An 18,275-nucleotide genomic window follows, 5' to 3' on the forward strand; every position below is an offset into this window, starting at 1 on the left:
GCTTACTACGGCCCAGGTAATCACCGTCTCGCAGCGAAGGGGGAGATGGCAAAATCGGCCCTCAAACAGCTCACCGCGCCGAGGCAGGACAGGAGAATATTCCAGACAGAGGCCGGGGAAGCCTACCGCGGCTGCCGTGGGGAGGCTTTCTGCGGCCCAGGTAAACTCCGTAGCGCAGCAGAGAGGGAGATGGTAAGAGTCCTTTTTTCTACCATAAATTATTTCACCCCCCCCCCCCGCCCCCTGTCCTGATGCCTCCCCCTCTAAATGTGAAGAATTCCTAAACTTTTTCATTAGGAAAGTGGAAACCATCAGAGCAGCCATCTCACTGTCCACCCCCAGCCCCCCAGCCCGGCCCCCCATCGTACCCAGCCCTCCTACATGGCCCCCCCTCCTACCCCCCTCCAGCCCGCCCCCCCTTCCATCCAGCCCCTCTGCCCGGCACCCCCTCCTACCCCCCCCCCCCCCCTACCCAGCCCTCCTGCCCCTCCTACCCAGCCCCCCTCGCCTGTGCCTCTCCTACCCAGCCCTCCTGCCCGGCTCTTTTGACTAACTTCCAACCCATCTCTCTAACCACTCTCAGAGAGTTGGTGGCCGGCATGAGGACTGTCACACCCCCCCTTGATGCTCTCCCTACCCATCTCCTAAAAGAGTCCATGGACATAGTAGGCCCCAGTATTCTGTCAATTATAAACATCTCTCTGGACTCTGGTTCTGTTCCCGCCTCCCTTAAGCACGCCTTGGTCGAGCCACTCCTCAAGAAATCCAACCTGGACCCTGCTCTCCTTAGCAACTATAGACCCATATCCAAGCTACCCTTCATTTCAAAGATTTTAGAAAAGGCTGTCCTGGAACAATTTACCCCCTTCTTACATCACAACAGCTTCCTAGATAAATTCCTGTCAGGTTTCAGGGCAGGCCATAGCACTGAGACAGCCCTGGTCAAAATCTACAACGATCTCCTCCTCACCATCGACTCAGGTAGCTGTGCCATGCTCCTCCTCCTGGACCTCTCCGCCGCGTTCGACACGGTCGACCACTCCACCCTGGTCGATCGTCTTGAACACAGGCTCGGTGACAGGGGGTCAGCCCTAAACTGCTTTGCTTCCTACCGATCCTTCTCAGTCAATTTGGGTGGATTCTCCTCCCCCACAGCAAGGTTCCATTCTGGCCCCATTACTCTTCTCTATTTACATGCTCCCCCTGGCCGAAATCTTCCGGAAACACAATATCTCTTACCATTTTTATGCCGACGACACTCAAATTTACCTTCCTCTCAATCCCTCTGACACAGCTAACCTAGACTCCCTTAAGGATTGTCTCAAGGACATAAAATGCTGGATGGCCCACAACTTCCTACAGCTCAACAAAAACAAAACTGAGATCATTTTGTTCGGCCCCCCCCTCCTCCACCAAGACACTCTCAAACAGCTTAGGACAACTTTGCACCCACCTCAAGCCCCACGTCAAGAGCAGCGATGGACTGTATAGAAGTGCAATTGATCTTGCACGGCATTGGATAAAATGTCTATGTTGATAAAAAAAAACCACCTGTGATGTCACTGACCCTGACACTGTTTTGCATATGCCTTCCCCCAGGTGTGACAGGCCAGGAACATCCTGACATCATCAAAACAAACCAATCTAGCAAAGTAGCTCTGCAAAAAACCCTGAAGGAAATGACACCCGTCTATGTAGCCCTACCCCCGAGGGCAAGTCGGATCCTGAAGGGGAACGAAACTCACACTCCTCCGCTTTCCCCCATAAAGCCGGAGGAAGAGTTGAGTTCACAATCACTGTTCTAACCGCCAGCAGGTGACAGTGATGTTTTTAAGCCCTTTTAACTTAATCTTTTAAAATGTCACACCTGTTGTTTTTAAACATTATACTCATGACCCTCATCATTTCCACCCTCAATGTGAGAAGTGTGAGGTCGGGAGTTAGAGCCACAACGGTTTTATCCTTTCTTAGTACTTTTAATTCAGATGTGTTTTTATTGCAAGAATGTGCCTTACCCTTTTTAACCCACTACAGAGAATGGGAGGAGAAGTGGCCACACCTATCAATATGGAGCGGGTCCAACGATAATAAAAATGATGGTGTGGCCATTTTAATCAAGAACCCCTCAATTCTGGTGAAGGGCAGCACTGTGGTGAGAGACGGGCGGGCACTTTTAGCACACCTGACGTACTTGGGTAAGGATTTTAATTTACTAAATGTTTATGGTTTTAACAACAAAAATGACAGGTATGACCTGCAGCCCCACATGCTAGGTAGGGCACCTTTAGGAGGAGATTTTAACTGTGTTTTAAATAGCAGGGACAGGAAAGGAGCAGGGGGAGATTTAAAAAAAGACAAAACATCGGTTTTATTGCAGGGCTTGGTTAGGGATTTTAGACTCCAAGACTGTTTTAAAACCATGCATCCCAGAGAGGAGGGCTTCACCTGGTTCAGTGGTGATGGCACCAGAGCCTCTCGCATAGACTACATGTTTACCAGGGACTGCCCGACAACCGATGCTAGATTAACCCCTCTTTTCTTCTCTGATCACGTCATGCTATCGTGCACCCTATCACTCTCTTCAGGTGTGACGACAGGAAGTGGTCTGTGGAAACTCAACTGCTCCCTTTTAGAGGATAGGGAGTTAGATAGCCAGTTCAGGGAGCAGTACAGCGAGTGGCAGACCCTTCAAGACCTATACGATACACGTGCACACTGGTGGGAAATGGTGAAGGGAAAGACCCAGACTTTCTTTAGGAAGGCAGGTAGAAATAAAAAAGGTAGGGAAAACAGACGCATGTTGGGGCTGCAGAAGCGTCTACAGTGCTATTTTAACCTACAACAGCAGGGCTTTGATTTTAATGATGACATCAAACAAGTAAAAACAGAGATGTCGATTTTAGCAGAAACTCAAAGCAAGGGTGTCATTTTAAGAAGCAAAGAAAGAGAAATTGAAGAAGGGGAAAAGTGCACCAGATACTTTTTTAAGAAAATTGTTAGCAAAGGAGGGGGGATTTTAAAACTGAAAAAAGAAAATGGTAGCACAGCAGAAACAATAGAAGAAATTAAAGAAACAATTGAACATTTTTATGGGGAACTGTATAAAGAAAAAACAATCAATTTAGACACCATGACAGAAGTTTTAAATTTTATGGATAAAACAGTAGAGGATAGCGTGGTTTTAACCCAGGATTTTACATTCTAGAGTTAGATAAATGTGTTAGGAGTTTTAAGAAAGGGAAGTCCCCTGGAGAAGACGGACTTCGCTTGGGCTTTTATCTGACATTCTGGGACATTTTAGCACCTGACCTACTTGCTGTTTTTAAGGACTTTGAACGACTAGACAGACTACAAGACAGTTTTAGAACAGGGATAGTGACCCTACTCCACAAAAAGAACGACAAGACTGACTTGAAAAACTGGAGACCTATCACCGTTTTAAACTTTGACTGTAAACTGTTTAGTAAACTTTTAGCTGTTCGTATGTCCCAGGTTTTAGCAGACGTGATTCACCCGGATCAAGCCTGTGCCGTCCCGGGGAGGAGGATCACAGACAGCCTCGTACTGATCCGAGACACCATCTGTTATGCGAGAGACAGAAACATTTGGTTAGTAGTACTAAATTTAGATTTTGAGAAAGCCTTTGATCGGGTCTCGCACGAGTACATGCTCCGGGTACTGCGAAAAGTGGGATTTCCAGAGAGAGTCATAGCTTGGGTGGGATTGCTGGTAGTTCCCGATTCCCGGTAGTTTTCAGCAAATTTATGGTTAACGGGCATCTGTCAAAAGCAGTTAACATCCACTGCGGTGTCCGTCAGGGTTGTCCGTTATCTGCCCTCCTCTACGTCCTCTGCATAGAACCGCTGGCACAGATCTTGAGAAGGGAGAATCGAATACATGGTGTGACAATCCCCGGGAGCGGGGGATTGTCCACCAAATGTTCTATTTACATGGACGATTTTAACATCTTATGCACCGACCTTTTATCTGTCAACAGAAAACTGGACTTGACTGACTTTTACGGACGGGCCTCTGGGGCAAAACTGAACAGAGACAAGACCCAAGCCCAATTTTACGGACCGTGGACAGTGACTGAGACGACAGGACTCCCCTTGACTGTGACCCAGACTGACCAGAAGATACTGGGGGTGAAATTTGACAGGGAGGGGGGAGGAAAGGGCAATTGGCCGGACGTGGTAGGGAAAGTTAGACAACGACTGGGGTACTGGGGACTTAGAGGACTGACAATGGAAGGCAAGGTTTTAATCATCAAAGCAGTGATTTTACCCTTGCTTTTACTAATCAGTTCTATTTTTATCCCACCTCGGAGAGTGCTTTTAGATCTGGAGCGTGCCATCTTTTATTTCCTGTGGAGGTCCAAGTGGGTGAGGCTGAGGAGGGACGTCCTGAAAAAGCCAAAAGAAAAAGGAGGAAAAGGCGTCCCGGACCTCCACACGTTTTTAGGAAGCCGCTACACCACACTGCACCTCTCATACGCCACAGCCCCATCCAGAGACCACAAGACTACAGCAATGGCTCGCTTCTGGATGGGGTCTTACCTCAGACACCTGAAGTTTTTACCTATCGATCTTAGAGCACCAGTGTCTTTTAACCTGGCACCTGCCTATGCTTTTATTAAAACATTTCTTAAATCCCTCAAGCTAGAGCAGGAAGAGCTGGCCGTTTTAACCAACCATCGTTCTCTTCTCTCTGTTGTGCAGGGGCGGGAACTAACGTGTCCAGTCCGCGGGCTCACGGTAGGTGAGCCCTCTACAGTGTGGCGCAACGTCAATCACCCTGCCCTCCCAAACAGACTCCGGGAACTGTTGTGGATGGTGGCTCATGAGATCCTCCCAGTCTGGGCCGTAATGCACTCCCGGGGCATGGCACCACACGCAACCTGCCCCCGACCCGGATGTGGCGCACCCGAGTCGGTGAGGCACCTGCTCTGGGAGTGCTCCACTGCTGGAGACCTGTGGGCAACGGCCGGCTCCCAACACCTTCTGAGCTTACCAGCAGGGGAGGTCCTAGACGCACAGCTCATGCTCTACGGGGTGAGCCAGCGACCGACACAAGCAACGGAGTTTGCAAAGCAGTGGCTCACCCTAGCCGCCATCAAAGACGCCATCTGGACCTCCAGAAACCTGCTGGTAAGAAAGCACATGCACATCCCCCCCCCGTGGCTGCGCTCCAGAAGGCCGCAGCGACTGTGCGTACCGCAGTCGCTGCAGGCGGCAGGCCGAGGGCGCAGCCACAAAGAAGAATGGCCTATGTGCTGTCTCGGACGGAGCCGGAGCCCACATGAAGGTCAAAGGCAGCGGCGGCCTTGGAGGTGTGCAGGGCGAGTATGGAAGACTGGACAGTCAAGGACGGGTAAGACCCCAAGGAGACCACCGGGGCAACCTAAGGCAGACGCAGTCACGAGTACCCAGCCCAGGTCACTTGAGCGGCTCCCTCACTAAACGTGACCACACACACACACACACAGCAGAGGGAGGATCTCCTCTGAGCACCACAGGCCCCGAGAGACCATCTGTTCGAGAGGGTGGGGTGATGGGACCCCGTGGTAAGGACACGTCCCGCCCATGCACAACAGACAGCTGAATGAACTTTTAATTTGACCTTTTAATGGACACTGAAAACACATACACTGACACACCAACATTTTAATAAAAAAAATTGCCTTTTATTTGTAATCCCTTTTAAAACAATTGTTATGTTGTTTTAAACAAATTAATGTGGGTTTTACAATGTATATTGCTTTTTATCTGTACTCTGTTTTAAAAACAATTGCTTGTGTTGTTTTTAACCAAAGAATATGGTTTTTACAGTGTGTTTGGTTTTATCTGTAATCCATTTTAAAGCAACTGTTATATTGTTTTTAAACACGTTTTACAGAGTATTTATGTCTTTTATGAATGTTGGAAACTGTTGGTGTGGAGAAAAGAAGGAAACAAAAAAGATGGCTTTTAACCAGTGTATATAATTGAAAAAAAATGTGTCAATAAAACTTTTTTCAAACGAAAAAAAAAATCTGTTCTTATCAGTTTAATATCTGATACGTCCTCTATACGGGGACAATATATTAAACGGATTTTTGGAAGTAGGAGTTGAAAAAGGGGCTTGCTCCAGTCTCTCCACGCATTGACCCGGTATTGCAGTGCCGCTGGGAACAGTGCACCCTTCTTGCATTCTGTAGAAATGAAAACCATTGCGTCGTATGCCTGAAGCGGTAGGGGCCTTGGCTTTGGGATCGTCTTGGGGTGGAGCTGTGACTTTGTTTGTTTGCGTTGATTCACAAGAGGCTGTCTAGTAGAGTGTTTCGAGAGACAGCCCAGCAAACCAGAGCTCCATGGTTTGAATCCTGGCTGGGGCACTGATGTTCAAGATTCAAGATTATTTTATTTATCCCAAGGGAAATTTGTCTTGGACATACATACGGCTGCTACATACAAAACAGTGCAAACCACAAGACAGTGCAAACATACAATTAAAGTGCAAGTGCATCATAGTTACAGTAGATGCTTATTATGACCCGAGTTTGGGAGACTAACTGATATGGGGATGAAAGAGTTCTTGTATCTGTTGAGGTATCGTTTTTTGTTTTTGATTGGGACTCTGTAGCGTCTACTAGATGGAAGCAGTTCCTATTCTATATGCAAGACATGGGAGGGGTCAGCAGTAATTTTCCTAGCTTGTCTAATTACAGTTTTCTCAAAAAGCATTTGGAGGGTGGGATGATTTCTCACCCCCATCACTTTCATTGCCGTGTTAACCAGTCTATTGATTTGTGATCTTGATTTAACTGATAAGTTGCCAAACCAAACAGAAATTCCATAATGTAAAATGCTCTCTATAACACCAGAATAAAACAACAAAAGCACCCTCTGTCCGACCCCAAACACCCTGAGTCTCCGTAGAAAGTAGAGTCGCTGTTGAATCCTAGAGCATACAGAGTTGTCATCAATATGAAGACCCAGATATTTATATGAATGAACCATATAAATATCTGGGTCTTCATATTGACGACAACTTGTCATGGAATGTCCATGTTAACGGCCTTGTCAAAAGTGGCTCTAGATCAGTCTTAAGTAAGCTGGGCCGTGCAATGCAGTGGTTAAGCTGTCAGGTTTGTAAGCAGAGGACGGCCGGTTAGGGAGAGATAAATTTGGTTCCCGGGGGAGGGGGGTCGTCGCGGCCGGAGGAAGTTTTTTATCGTAAAGTGGGCGTGGCTCAACCCGGGGGTGGGCGTGGCTTGGGAGAGGGGCGGGTCATGATTCTTCTGTGGAACAATTCGGGACAAGCTTGGGGGGCTAAATCTCAGGCGTGTAAATGCTACGAAGGCAACTTTAATAGTCTCAGCATGACATCATTACTCTGGCGTTCCGTTAACTTCAACAAAAGATCAGGGGAGAGCACGAACGCAGTCCCCAACTACCAGAAATTATGCAGTGGAGATTCCCACATTTGGGGAATTCGCAGGGGTCAGCACAACCGGAAGTGCAATGGCTGAGCCTCACCCTGGGTGAACCACTTTTTTTTTCTCCACTTTTTAAAGGTTTTATTAATCCATTTCAATCAATACAAAAAACAACAGCAAACAACACACCATTCAATTTAAACAACAATGAAAAAACGATGTCCAGAAAAGTGCAACAGGGCCTACTATTCTGACTGTAGTCATTTTCCATTACAATACATTAATGCAGATGTACAATGAATGCCCTTGACAATACAGGATGACTGATAAACACTATTAAGAGAAAACATTAAATACAATAAATCACAGCCTGTTGGAATAGAATATAAAAATGTACATCCTTATATACAAAGAGTGGACAAGACACAGTCACTCCCAGCCATCATATATTTAAGGGAAAGTGGTTTGGCACTTTCCACCTTTGTAGTTTTTGTTGTTTATCATTGCATGAGATATCTTTTAAAATATAATCAGTAAAACTATTCAAAGTATTTTTTAGAACATTTTCTATTGGGACAGTTTCTTTTAAATACCCACACATTTCTGGCCTTCCACAAGCACAGTTAATGACCGCCCACCACTTTTTGACATTTTCTGGTGGGGGGCCCTCTAAAAAACCATAGGCTATGTCTTCAAAGCTTTGTGGGATCTTATACAGGTCCTGGAGCCAAGGGGAGACTAAAGTCCACACATCTCTAGCAAAAAAGCAAGACCAGAACAAATGCTTAACAGATTCATCATCCCCGCACGTTGGTCGGGGTCGGGTGCAATGCCTTCTTTCCAGAAAGACTTGTCGGCAGACACTGGTGGGCTGTCTGCCAGGCTAGGTCCTTGTGAGTGTTGGTGAGGATCTTATTGTTTACATTTGCCCAGGCTCTCTTACATTTCTCCTCTACTAGTTTGCCAACAGGAGCTAGTCGTTCAAAGTGAGGGGACAGTACCTTCTCAATATGGACTCTTGATATTTTGGCTGGTGGGATTAGGGTGAGGGGTTGCTTTAAGGCTATGATGACTGTTTCATAGATTGGTGGGCGGTTATCTGCATAGGGCACATTTAAGGGGGGCCTTTTACCCCAGGCCGCCAATATGTTACGCCCTACCCAAAACTTGGCAAAAAGAGACCAGGTTGGAGTTCTCTCACTGCTTAGGCAACTTTTCAAAATGGGGGCTAAAAACATGGCTTTCAACTTCACCTCCAACTCTGGAACTGCTCTCCCTCCATTAGCTGCCAGTCTGTACATGGTGTCTCTCTTTAGCTTCTCGTGTCGGCTCCCCCAAATGAAATGGAACATTATCTGTCTAAGTGACACCATTACCTTATGGGGGATGGGGAAAGTGGCTGCTAAGTGAGCTAAAGGTGCTAATACCTCCGCTTTTACCACCAGGACTTTCCCTGTGATGGAGAGCTCTCTCTCCTGCCAGTGGAGCAGCTTGCCTCTCATCTTAGGTAGCTTGGATTCCCAGTTGCAGGTGCTCATATTTTTACCAATTTGGACTCCTAATATTTTAATTGTGTCCTCCTTCACTCTCAGGCCTAGGTCTACGGTGGGCTCCTGCCAGTTTAGGAGGAGAATTTCACTTTTATCCTTGTTGACTTTGGTGCCAGAGGCCAAAGTAAAACTCTCACACACAGACAGAGTTTCCCTGACAGACCTGTTATCGGATAGAAGCACAGTAAGGTCGTCCATGTAAAGAGACAGTTTAGCTTGTCTACCTGAGCTACCTGGAACTGGGATCCCCCTAATATTTTTGTTGTTCCTTAAGGCACAGGCCAGCGGTTCCATGGCCAAGATGAACAGAAAAGGGGAAAATGGGCAGCCTTGCCGGACACCTGATTGTATTTCTATAGGGTCAGTGCTCTCACCATTTACCATTATTACACTGTTACATCCTGTGTATAACAGGTCCATCCACTTCCTAAACGTCTGACCCAAATTTAGATGTTCCAGGACAGTCTTGAGCCAGTGGTGGCTAACACTGTCAAAGGCTTTCTCCAAATCCAAACCCAGGATACCCAGGGGGAGATCTCGGTCTTGACAGTAGAGATAGGTGTCTCTAACGAGGGCTAGGCTGTGAGACATGGCTCGGCCTTTAATGCTACAGGTCTGGTCGATGCCAACAACTCTGTCCACTATGGGTTGGGTTCGGAAGAACAAAGCCTTCGACAGTATTTTCACATCGACGCCAAGCAGTGTCAGAGGTCTCCAGTTTTTCAAATGTTCTTTTTGGCCCTTTTTGAACAACAAAGAGATTGAACCTTTCTGAAGTGATGGAGGGAGTGAGCCTCTTAAAAAACTCTCTTTAAAAACCTCTATCAGAGGGTCTCTAAGCTGATCCCAGAAGGTGACATAAAATTATTTTGGTAGCCCATCCTCCCCCGGGCTTTTGTTGTTCTCCATGCTCTGTAAGGCCTTAGTTAACTCTGCGGGTGTCAGGTCCCCCTCCAACAGGTCTCTTGTTGGGTTATCAAGAACAGTGGTTAACTGAGAGAGGAATAACTCAATTTCATTGTTAGAAATTAATCTTTCTTGATATAGGTTGGAGTAAAAGGACCTAACAACCCCCAGGATAAGTTTGGGGTCAGACACCTCGTTTCCCCCTGAGTCTAGCACTGATTGCATACTGTGCTTTGATTTTGCAATTTTTTTGAAAAAATACTTTGTACATTTTTCATTTTGCTCCAGGTGTGTGTACACGGCTTCTTATGAGGAGGCCTTTACTTTTTTCGTTCGCTAGGCGCATCATTTCCTTTTTTAGATAAGATATGTTTTCCTCCATATCGAAACCTGTAGAGGCTAGGAGGTAGCAGCGCTGAAGTCTTCCTTGGAGTCTGTCAAGGAATGCTCGCTTCTTTGCTGCAGCCCTCCTACCCTCCGAAATGAAAAAGGCTTTTGATTTCCTCTTTACATCCTCCCACCAGTCCCCCACTGATTCATACATAAAACACAGGGTTTTCCACTGATCCAATTTCGTTTTAAATTCTTGCACCACATTTGCTTTTTCTAATAGGCTTATATTCAGTTTCCAGGGCCCTGCTCGGGGTCGGCTTATCCCAGGCATATCTAGGGAACAAGTGAGTTTTGAATGGTCTGAAAAGGGGACTGGCATTATTGAACAGTCTAATGGAGTCACACCCACAGTAGTAAAGAGGAAATCGACGCGAGAAAAGGTCTTACCATTTGACCATGTGAAACCTGGGGTTGAAGTGTTCTTGGACTTAAAAACATCTATTAAATTGAAGACCTTTACAATGTTAGTCAGAGCATAAGAGCTAGAGTCTAGATTAACATTGGCTGAGGATGTAGACCGCCTGTCCATTTTATTGACAATACAGTTGAAGTCACCTCCAATAACGACCTCCCTCCCACAGAGGATCAATGATTGTAAAGTCTGTAATGTCTTTAAACGGTCTTGGAGATCGGAGGGACAGTAAACGTTAATGATCCTGAGTTTGGCCCCCTTAAACTCAATATCAACACAAAGAAGTCTGCCATCAATTACCCTTTGAACTCTTTGGATAGAGAAGCCGTGACCCCTGAAGAGGATTGCCACTCCGTCAGATCTATTTTCATTATCCCCTGACCAAACTGATTCACCATGTGACCATCTTTTCTCAAAGAGACTATAATTAACTGTGTAGGGGGTGTTACACTCCTGCAACAGGAAAATGTCGCCAGTACTACCATGCAGCAGGTCGAATGCTGACTGGCATTTTATGGGGTCGTTAAGGCCTCTAGTGTTGAGGGTAACAATTGATAAGGGGACCATAATATGTAAAAGGGAGGCAAAGACAGACATGTTGTGTTTACGACTGAGCTTTCGTTTCTTTTTTCTTTTTCTTTTTTTCTTTTTTTTTCTGAGTTTTGCTCATTTGCCCCTGTATTTGAGTAATAGACGAGAAGGTGCTCAAAGACTCTGGGTCAATGAAGGGCACAGAGGTGGACTGGGCAAGGGGGGGCCATACCTCTTCGTTCAGAGCTGCGATGGGGGAGTCATCTCCTGACGACTCATGGTTGCGCTTCTGGGCTGATGTCTTGCTCTTTGGTGGGGTGTCTGGGAGCAGGGGGAGGGATGAAGGGAAATATTCACCCACCTCTGAAAACTCCCTCGAAGCTGGGTTGTCCAGTTGGCCTCCCGGGGGGGATGGAAGGTCCGACATCAGGGTGTCCAGGAGCTCAGCCGTTGATCTGTCGACCAATGAGATGTTGTTCACTTGGGCAGCTGGCTGGGCTGCTGGTAGATCATCCAGGGTCTCTGAAGAGGACTCTGAGATGGAACCCCAATCCGGGACCCCTTTGCTGGATACCTGGTTGTCTGATGTTAAAGGGACACTTGTCGTGACAGTTGGAGGGGTTACCTGGTCGTCCAGGGTTGGCTCAGCTTGCAGGGTATCAGGGGGTGACCTCTCTGGCTGTTGTTCAGGAGCTGTCTCTCGCTGGGCCTCAGCGGCTGCCTCCTGCAGGGCCTCAGAAGCTGGCTCGCGTTGCGTAGCCGGGGGCACTTCCTGCTGGGGTTCAGCAGCTGGTTCTCCCTCCTCTGGGGGGCGCTGGTCTTCCACCCCTTGCTCCTCTGCTGGCGCATCTTGTTGGCGTGCTCGGTTGGCATAGGATTGAGGGCAATCTCTGAACACGTGCGTGCTAGCTCCACAGAGGTTGCACTTCATGGGCTGGTCACAGTTTCTGGTGTGGTGGCTGGAGGTTTTGCAGTTTTTGCAGAAAATGGCATTGCAGTCAGCTGCTAGGTGGGTGCAGGAGCCACACTTCCTGCAGTCTTTGGGCTGGCCTTGGTAAAAGGCGTGGCCTCTAACTGGTCCCAGCTGTATGGTGGAGGGGATATGGTGGAGCCCTCCATCGTTGCTATCACGTCTCAGCCGGACGTAGAAGCGGTAAGCCCCCGTCCGAATCCCGTCCTGGTCTCTCAGCACCATGTTCCTCAGGACTGCACAATGATAAGATAGCCAGGTCTGTATGTCTTCTGTAGAAATCTTTTCAGAGTACATTATCACTGTGACAGACCTGGCATCTCTCTCAGAGAGAGGGTTGAGGATGATCTTCTCCAGTCTTGGGTTGTTAGGTCTTTTCTGATGGAATCTCTCCAGGCACTGTTCAAAGAGGCTAAAGGTAGCAAAAATAACTTCAAACACCTTTCTACCTGGCAGGGCAAAGATGTAATCCAGTTGAGCGGGCTGGAAACCAAGTTCTGTCTGCAAGACGTTTCTGCTGAACTGCAGACGATCCATCTCCAGGTTTTCTTGGAGCTCGAAGCGCACGGCATTTCTCCTGGTCCCAGAAGAAGCCATCTGAGCACGCAAGTGATGCCCCCAACCGGTGTCTGCAAAGAACACCGGGAGGGATCTCACTGTGCCTCGTACACCGCTTGACTACAGTGAGATTTTGAGCTGCTTTACTTGAACTTGACTATGCCCCCAATACACCACACGACTATAGTCAAGTTCAAACACCTTTGTGATCATGGTATCTCCCCTGCCAGGTAAGTATGAGTTGGGCATGTCAGGGATGAGGGAGGCATACTTACCTGCCAGGTAAGTATGGGTGAACCACCTTCGTGATCATGGTGTCTCCCCTGCCAGGTAAGTATGAGTTGGGCATGTCAGGGATGAGGGAGGCATTCACAGAGAAACCACTCTGGCTCAGGGTGTGCACAATGAATCGTCACAGAGTCCATGCAGATTAAGCTGCCGAGAAGGCGTGGCCTGTACTTTGCTATGCTAAATGACGCCGTAGACACGGCTGCTTCAGGTGTAGTAACCCTGGTAATCTCTCCCACCCTAAGCGCGCAAACAGTCCTTTTACTATTGCCGGAGGTCTCTGGAACTGTCAGTCGGCTGTTAAGAAAACTGAGACCATCTCGGCTCATGCTCTATCTCAAACCCTCCACTTTCTAGCTCTCACAGAGACCTGGATCATTCCTGAAAACACAGCTACACCTGCTGCGCTCTCTGCTGCATATTCCTTCTCGCACACCCCTAGAGCCTCTGGCCGTGGAGGTGGCACTGGTATCCTCATCTCTCCCAAATGGACCTACACTGTCACCTCTCTCTCTCATCTGTCTATCTCATCTTTTGAGTCCCATGCAGTTGCCGTATCCCTACCCATCAAGCTCAACATTGTGGTAATCTACCGCCCGCCTGGTCCGCTTGGTCACTTTCTGGATGAGCTGGACACCCTCTTCTCCGTCTTTCCTGAGGATGGTACTCCACTCATCCTTCTGGGAGACTTCAACATCCAGCCAGTAACCTTACAATCTCCGTCTTTCCTTAACTTCTTCTCATCCTTTGACCTTTACCTCTCTCAATCTCCTCCTACTCACAAAGCAGGGAATGTGCTTGACCTGGTCTTCACGAGATCCTGCTCCACCTCTAATCTCACTGTGACCCCTCTTCCTGTATCCGACCACCACTTTATCACCTTCTCCCTTCCCATCCCCCTCCCCTCCTCCCACCCATCTCCCCCCCACTCTACCACCACCCGACGCAACCTAAAAACTCTCTCTCCCAACTCCCTCTCTTCTACCGTCCTCTCCCTACTTCCCCCTGCCGAGCAATTTACTCTCCTGTCCACTGACGAGGCTTCCACTACTCTTCTCTCCTCTCTCTCCTCTGCTCTTGATTCTCTTTGCCCACTCACCACTAAGCCTGCCCGATCTTCTCCCCCTTCTCCTTGGCTGACTGAATCTCTGCGAACTTATCGAACTGAGCTTCGGTCAGCTGAGAGAAAATGGAGAAAATCACATCTCCCTGAAGATCTCTCTTCCTACCACCTTATCCACTCAAACTTCACTGATGCTGTCTCTAAAGCAAAAACCTCCTTCTTCATCTCTGAAATCCAGTCCTCTGCATCCAATCCCAGTAAACTGTTCGCCACCTTCTCCACGCTCCTCAACCCTCCCTCCCCTCCCCCTCCCTCCTCCCTCTCTGCTGATGATTTTGTAACCTTCTTTACAAAAAAGGTGGACGACATCAGCTCCTCCTTCCATCCTCCAGCCACCCTCACTAACACTCCCGACTCCAATCCTGCTCCTCAGCCCCCTGCCCCTGGATTTGCTTCCTTCTCTCCTCTCTCTCCTGATGAAGTGCTTAAACTCATCAGCTCAAACCGAGCCACTTACTGCCCCCTCGATCCTATCCCTTCCTCTCTCCTCCAAACCATCTCACCTAACATATCTCCCTTCCTCACTACCTTCATTAACTCCTCTCTGTCCTCTGGTCTTGTCCCCCCTGCTCTAAAGACTGCAAGAGTCAAGCCTCTGCTTAAGAAACCCTCCCTTGACCCTACTGCTATTCACAACTACAGACCTGTCTCTCTTCTCTCATTCCTTTCCAAAACCCTCGAACGAGCAGCGTCCGAACAACTTTCTCTCTATCTCTCCCAAAATGACCTCCTGGACCCTCTGCAGTCCGGTTTCAAGGCCTCTCACTCCACTGAGACAGCTCTTCTTGCTGTCACAGAGGCCCTTCACACTGCTAAGGCCTCATCCCTCTCTTCTGTTCTTGTCCTCCTTGACCTGTCTGCTGCCTTCGATACAGTCAACCACCAAATCCTTCTTTCCACTCTGTCTGACCTCGGCATTTCAGGCTCTGCACTCTCCTGGTTTGCTTCTTACCTCTCTAACCGCTCATACCAGGTCTCATGGAGAGGGTCCCTCTCCAGATCCTGTCCTCTTACCACCGGTGTCCCCCAGGGCTCAGTCCTGGGCCCCTTACTTTTCCTTCTCTATGTCAGATCTCTTGCCTATGTGATCTCTTCTCATGGCTTTTCTTATCACTGCTATGCTGATGACACCCAGCTTTTCCTTTCTTTCCCCCCCTCTGACACTCAAATCGAGGCTCGCATCTCTGCATGCCTCAAAGACATTGGCGACTGGATGTCTGCCCACCACCTCAAGCTCAACCTTGGTAAGACCGAGCTACTCTTCCTCCCAGGAAAAGACTGCCCTCTTGCAGATCTCTCCATCTCCATTGACAACACCACTGTACTCCCCTCCCAAACAGCCAAGAACCTCGGGGTGATCCTTGACAACCAGCTGTCTTGCTCTGCCAACATAGCTGCTACAGCGCGCTCCTGTAGGTTCTCTCTCTACAACATCCGCAAAATCCGTCCCTTTCTCACAAGAGAAGCGACTCAACTCCTGGTCCAGTCTCTTGTCTCCTCCCGCCTGGACTACTGCAACGTGCTTCTGGCCGGCCTACCTGCCACCGACATCCGACCGCTTCAGCTCATTCAGAACGCTGCAGCCCGTCTGATATTCAACCAACCCAAATTCTCTCACGTCACTCCCCTCTTCCAGGAGCTCCACTGGCTTCCCATCTCGGCCCGCATCAAATTCAAGACACTGGTACTGGCCTACAGGGCAGTACACCTGACAGCTCCCCGGTACCTGCAATCCATGGTCAGGTTCCAAACCTCTCACCGCTCCCTTCGCTCCTCCACCAGTGCAGGTCGCCTCGCCCCTCCTTCGCTACGGGGGCTCAAAAGTCGCTCATCCCGATCTCGACTCTTCTCGTCCCTGGCACCTCAATGGTGGAACGAGCTTCCACCTTCGGTCAGGACTGCTGAATCACTGCCGATCTTTCGGAAAAGACTAAAGACACACCTTTTCAGGCTCCATCTGGGCCCTTCTTGATCTAACTTCGTCTCTCTCTTTCCTTATATAAAAAAAAAAAAAAAAAAAAACCTAACCAACCTTGTACCACTAACCTAAACTTGTACCACTGTTCCTTCAGAAGCTGTAGTTGTCATAGACTGTGCTCCATAGTTGATTGTTCTATTGCAGACAAAAAATGTGTTATTGTAAGTCGCTTTGGATAAAAGCGTCTGCCAAATGACGTAATGTAATGTAATGTAATGTAAATGAGCAGCACCATGAAGCTGGTGGCCCAGACCAAATAGGGTCTTTGGTTGCTCTTGTGGAGAATGGCTGAATTTACTCTGGTTTCTCTTCATAACGTACAAGTCTTTCGCCTTTTACTAAAGACTTCCGTGGAGAGTAACACCAAAGAGTTGGATATATATTTGGCAGGCTTAGCCGTTTGACTGAGCCCTGTACGGTTTGTGCAAAGAAACATAGTTGGTTGCATTACTCATTGGTCTTTGTGTTTTGGTTCTGACTTTGCTTTCAATTTCGGAGTAGTTTTTAACAGAGTTGGCTACTTCAGCTTAGTCTTACTTTTTTGATTGCGTTTGTGTCATTATCCACCCTTAAGACTAGGCTTGGGATAAAGACGGAAACAAAATACATGTCCTCATTTTAGTTTATTTTGGTGACCGCATGCCAGTGTTCTCTGTATCGTTCCAATTTAGTAGGCTATACTAAAATTGGAACGATACATGACCGCATGCCAGTCTTCTCTGTGGAAACACACAATGCAGATTCAGTTCGCTGTGGCTTTTTGCAAAGCCTGCTTTTCATTTTTATTTCAGTTAACGGACATCTCTTTACACACCTAGCTTTCATTATTCCATTAGTTTTTGTTCATGGTAAGAACCTTGCAAGGAAATAGAAAGCTACAAATCGACCACTCTGTGGGCGGAGTCCTAAGCACCAGCCATTGTAAAATAGTGTAACACCCCGACAAGGAGGGACGGGACCTGAGGGGCGGCCTGCTGGTGCCAACGCCTAGGGGTTATCGCTTCTCTGCCTTTTGGCTAAGATCAAGTGTAGTATCTGTTCTTATCTTGAGAAGGTGATGGCAGCTTTTTCAGCTGGACAGCAGGCCTCGGCTGTGCTGAAGAATACTCTTCGTTTTGTTTGGAAGAAGAAGGAGGACGAAGTAATGAGCAGAACCATTTTCGGGATGGAGATTTTGTTCGGCGCCTTGAGCCTGAAAGCGGATGATCTGCTCTGCCTCCAGTACAACGCCAAGGACAAGTACTTCGATGTGACCTTCAACTCAGTGATGAAGATGGATGAGGCCCGGGGACTAGCATCTCGGCTAGCAGACACCAAGCTAAAAGACTTTCAGGTAGAGAACATGGGCCGTACCAACATGCGTGTGATCACTGTTCACATATACAACCCCTGGGTCTCACAAGAGGCAACAGCGTTTTTTCTGGCCAAGTATGCCACAGTGTTGCCAGGAGTGAGGGAAATTAAGGACGCTTTGGGGATTTGGACGGGAAAACGCCAGTACCGTGTGTTGCTGAGGGCCGACCTCGAGGGCTACGATGGCTATCGCCATCCACCAGCAGTTTTCACTATTGGGGCAGACAGAGGCTTCCTGATATACGCAGGACAGCCTAGGTACTGCAGGAAGTGCTCCACATATGGTCACATTGCAGAGACATGTGTACAGATGCGCTGCAGAAACTGTGAGGAATTGGGACATGTGATGAAGGACTGTGTTCAGCCAAAGAGGTGCAGCCTTTGTGGCTCGGAGGCACACCTCTTCCGGCAGTGTACAGAGGTCCACTCATCGTATGCAGCCGCTGTACGGAACGATGTGGTGGCGGCTCCTGCAATGGGTCAGAGGGCGCAGCAGCAGATGGACTTTCCTGAGGAAGACACCCTGCGGGACCTGGATCTGGTGGTGGCAGAGATTCAGAGGGAGACGGCGGAGACAGTGAGAGTGGAGAAGAGGGTGCAGGAGGTAAAGAGAGTGGAGATGGAGCCACAGGAGAACGAGAGAGTGGAGAGGGAGGCCGGAGAGGGGACCCAGGACCCAGGACAGGATCCGGGCCCGTCCGCGAGCGGTGGCGGTGTGAGTTGGAGTGAGCGCATGGAGGAGGAGGCCGCTGAAGACAGGGTCGGGACCACACCAGTGTGGGCTAAGGTTCCG

Source organism: Poromitra crassiceps, assembly GCF_964638095.1.
Source record: "Poromitra crassiceps genome assembly, chromosome: 29".
In the NCBI taxonomy this organism is placed as follows: Eukaryota; Metazoa; Chordata; class Actinopteri; order Beryciformes; family Melamphaidae; genus Poromitra; species Poromitra crassiceps.